This window comes from Euleptes europaea, chromosome 1 (genome assembly GCF_029931775.1).
Source record: "Euleptes europaea isolate rEulEur1 chromosome 1, rEulEur1.hap1, whole genome shotgun sequence".
NCBI classification, from domain to species: Eukaryota; Metazoa; Chordata; class Lepidosauria; order Squamata; family Sphaerodactylidae; genus Euleptes; species Euleptes europaea.
Genome location: NC_079312.1, coordinates 136,535,023 through 136,539,890, shown reverse-complemented (window position 1 = coordinate 136,539,890; position 4,868 = coordinate 136,535,023).

Sequence of the window (4,868 nt, the reverse complement as noted above, 5' to 3'; positions counted from 1 at the left end):
TTCATACTATCTACTACCTGACCCTTTTAACTGGAGATGTTGGTAATTGAACCTGGTACCTTCTGCAAGCAAATCAGTTGCTGTACCACTGAACCCCAGTCCCTAATTTTTTTTAAAAAATAAATAGCTTATCTAGACCAGCAAGGCACTTGTATCCAAAAAGGAAAACCTTCTCAATACTGCCAGCATATATCCAAAGCACACCCACCCCTTTCTGCATACTTACCCACTGTGGTCACTGTGTTACAGACACTGTTAGCAACTGTTGCATGAAAGGGGGCTAAGCAAGTGCACAGCTGGCACATTGTGCAAAGGTGGAGATATTTTAGCCTGGGGCAGGGGATCTCCCGCCTTTGCTTACCTGTATTGTCTTGCATCTCATTTGGAGGAGTGGAGGGTCCAGAGTCGTGTGTGTGTCTAGAGATGGACAACCTGTAATGGTTCGGAGCAGAGCAGTGCTAGCAATATTTATTATCAAAATTGATACCCCACCTTTCTACTTTGATGAGGGCTGTAGCAGTTCTTATTCTTGGCTCCCTGTGAAGCATGTCCTTTGTCTGCAGTTCCCATCTCCAAAGCCCTCCAGTGTGTGCTCAAAGTGTGTATGCCATGAGATGTGGGTATCCTGGCTGAAGTTCACATAGAATGTGTGGAAGAGTTGCGATGGGCTACAGTCTTAGTTGGTGTTGTAAGCTCCACTGTGCCTGTACAGGCATGGCAAAAGGGGTGGGGTGACGATGGACTGGCCTTAGGATAGGATTGTGCTCCAAATACTTAACATATTTATATCTTTAGGTAACAACGGTTGTGACCCCAATAGGTCTCTTGTGACCCGTAGCCGTGGTATGTTTTTGTAGCTGGGTGCTGGTTGGCGTCACCACTCGAAGGGTCTTCTTGCCAGTGCGTCTTTCTACTGTTATCTGCCCCTTCTCATATGACCAAATGCCCTGCCCAACCCACTAAAATAAACAAACTTAACCAGAAGGAAAGGTTGGAAGTAGTTACTGGTCAGATCAGTATTCTCCATGAGCTTGGAGATAAATATCCCTGATCTGATATTTAGAATTAGAGTACTAAGCCAACTGTGGAGACTAGGTAGTTTCCAGGCATAAAAGGGAGTAAAAGGTCATACAGCTGGATCCATGGACATCACTCCTGATGCCTTGCCAGTCCTTGGCCCTCAGAATCAAGCCATAATTTATTATTATATTTACTTCATTTATACCCTGCCTTTCTCTCCAATGGGGATGCAAGGCGGTTTACAGTGTTCTCTCCTCCATTTTATTCTCACAACACCTATGAGGTAGGTTAGGCTGAGAGTGACTGGCCCAAGGCCTCCCAGCAAGCTTCCATGGCAGAGGGGGGATTCAAACCTGGGTCTCCCAGGTCCTAGTCTGACACTCAAACCACTACACCGCACTAAATTAAGTGCACAAGATACTGTACTGATGACTCCCAGTTACATTCCCTATGGTTTACAAAGAAAAGCAGACTTTCATAAGTCCAGTTTTAAATTGTAAATCTGCATTACACTCAGATTTCATTTTTAACCAAGTTATTTTTAAGAGCCCTTTCTCAAACCTAACAGCAATTCAAATCTGATTTAAATATTTGAAATTATTTGTTTAATTTCAAAAACCCTGTTTTTCATATATTAATTATGCAGGTTTACCTGGAACTAAATATCTGTGTTTTAATCTGATTTAATTCTAAACATGCATGCTTATGATTTTTGCCTTTTTCTTTGATATTTTTTCTTGCATACCAACCCTCATAAAAATCCCAATTTCTAAAGTCAACAATTGCGTACATTAGGATCCGTACATTATTTTAACTGTACAGTTGGAGAATAGGAATGCTTTGAATTATTCCTTTTGGTCAAACACTGTTACTGAGATGAAAAAAGGCTGCTGTGTAGGGAATAGCGAGAACAATAGGTGGGTAAAGGATGGGGGAAAGTGAGTGACTGGAGCCTGCAGTGACAGGCGACGATCTGAGTGGAGAAACCAACCAGCTACCCCACCTGCTGCTTTCCTTCTCTCCCTCCAATTAGATCAGATGTGGATGATATGCAGTTTGGGTTTTTTCCCTCTCCTTTTATCTTTCAGCTCTCAGGGTAGCTCTGGCCTACTGTTGGCAGCAATGCCATCTGCTGGTTCTGGTGCATTATAACACTCCTTGCTTTTTTTTTTACACCACAAAGAATCCGTGCCTTTTATAAGCCACCTGTCTGCACAGCCCACTGCCCTGATGCTGCTTGCACCACGCATGGTGTTGGAAAGCGCCGTCAAGTTGCAGCCAACTTATGGCTGTCCAGAAGAATTTTCAAGGCAAGAGACATTCAGGGGTGGTTTCTCATTGCCCACCTCTGTATAGTGGCCCTGGACTTGCTTAATGGTATCCCATCCAATGTTGGAGGAGAGTGTTACGGATTCCGTGGACTGCCAAAAAAACAAATCAGTGGGTTATAGATCAAATCAAGCCTGAACTGTCCCTAGAAGCTAAAATGACTAAACTGAGGCTATCGTATTTTGATCACGTCATGAGACGACAAGAGTCACTGGAAAAGACAGTCATGCTAGGAAAAGTTGAGGGCAGCAGGAAAAGAGGCAGACCCAACAAGAGATGGATTGACTCAATAAAGGAAGCCACAGCCTTCAGTTTGCAAGATCTGAGCAAGGCTGTCAAAGAAAGGACATTTTGGAGGACTTTCATTCATAGGGTCGCCATGAGTCGGAAGCGACTTGTCAGCACTTAACACACACATCCCATCCAAAAACTAACCAGGGGTGACCCAGCTCAGCTTCTGAGTTCTGACGGGACCCGGCTAACCTGGGCCATCCAGGTCAGGACTGCACTGTGCTTATAGGACCACTAAGATAGAAGGGACGGTGCTTCACTGTAAAAGAGCTGTCAGGGTGTATAGAAGCCTAAGAATTCAACTAAAATGTCTGTCAAGTCCAGCCCCTTATTTACAAGAGAACAGTGAGATGTCTTCGAGACGACAGGCAGCGCACACAGGCAACATTGCCCTATACTGCGGCTTATCTCCACCAACTGGTAAACTGCCTCTAGCTGTGGAAGTTCCATGTCTCCACAGTATCCTGGGCTCGTAATATTCTTCCAGCCTTTTCCCCTCCAGGCTCCAAAAGAAACATCCCTATAGCTACCTAACCCTACCTACTAAGCATCCGGGGCAGGCCCTCATTCTCCACCCCGTCCATGCCCATTTCCTATCCACTGAAACAGTACAGTCGCCCGACAAAAGCTGCCTTATACAGGTCCGGCTGCCTTCCGAGCTCTTTCCTGGCTCCCAACTAAAACCAGTCCAACGTATTATTAAGGACCTACAACCAATGCTGGATTGTGACACTTCCCTCGCTGAAGCACTGGGGGGGGGGGTCCCTTTCTTGCTTACAGACAGCCGGCTAACCTAAAACAACTTCTCACCCATGATGATAAACTACTTAACAGGAACATGGACTCTGGCAGCAAGGCCTGCAACAAACCAAGGTGCCAACTTTGCCCTCATATAGATTCTAGGAACATCATCTCTGGACCCACCAATGTCAGCCATACTATCTCAGGTTCATACTCCTGCTCATCTTCTAAAGTGATTTATGCCATCACATGCCAGCAATGCCCTTCCACAATCTACATTGGACAAACATTTCAACCTTCCAGGACATTCTGTTGCAGATTTAAGAGTAGCAGTTCTCTTACAAAGGAATTTCAAAGGGAGATTGGAAAGAGAAACTGCTGAATTACAGTTGCTATTCAAACTAAAGACAATGCTCATGACCAATGCTGATTTCTCCACACCCATCTCTCCCCTGGACATCACAGACTCTTCTGCAGACCACACCTCATCCCATCACGCCTGCTATTCACATTTACATACTAATGCTTGTCTGAATTCACTCTCCTCTACTTAAAGACAGATGGATTCACATTCTAGCTCCTACCCTGCCAGAAAATATTTTTGCGAGTCTTTCAAGGTGCTGCTGGACTCTTGCCCTTTTCTACTACTGCAGACAGACTAACCAGAAAATATTTGTGTTAGTCTTTAAGGTGCTGCTGGACTAACACGGCTACCCACTGGGAATGGCCTACCTAATGACAACCTTCCCCCAGAAGCCTGCAAAGATCTGTTGTTTCCCTCACTCCCTCCCCCCCCCTCCCCCGCAACCTCACGGAGTTACTGAGCGCCCCACCCTACCCTCTCCACCCCGTTTTACGACCTGTCGTAAACCTGTGTCTGCCCAGCCCGCTTCCCCCATCGCGCGCAGACCCTCGTCGCAGAGAGAGAGAGAGAGAGAGAGAGAGAGAGAGAGAGCGCGCGAGCGGGACCGAGGGAGCCGTAAAGCGGCGGCAAGAGGCGCCTCCCGCTCCCGCTCGTTAGCGTCGCTAGGCGCGCCGCCGGAGACAGAGCGCGAAGGCGGGGCCACCGTTGCAGCCCCGCCCCTTTGTGGTGAGGGGGGGGCACTGAGTGAGGCAAAGGCGTGGGGGGTTGGGGTGGGCCGCTGAGCTCCCCACGGTTCTGCCTGACGGGCTTTCTGCCCTATCGGGAGGAGCTTTTATTTTCTGGGGGGGCGCGGGGGGGGCTTTGCTTCCCTCCTCTTTGTTGCCCTCGTTAGCGCTGCCCTTCCCCACAGCCGGGGGGTCCACGTCGGTGCGGGGTAGAATCGCACAGGTGGGTGGGGGAGGGGCGCTAAGGAGGCCGGCCTGGGAGGGGAGGGGAGGGGAGGGGGGCGCGCGCGGAGGGAGAGTCGTTTTTAACTCCTCTCTCGCACTTGTGGGTGTGTAAAAGAGAAAAAGGGTTGCCCCCAGGGCCGACCCGTACACCCCCCACCCACCCCCACCCACCC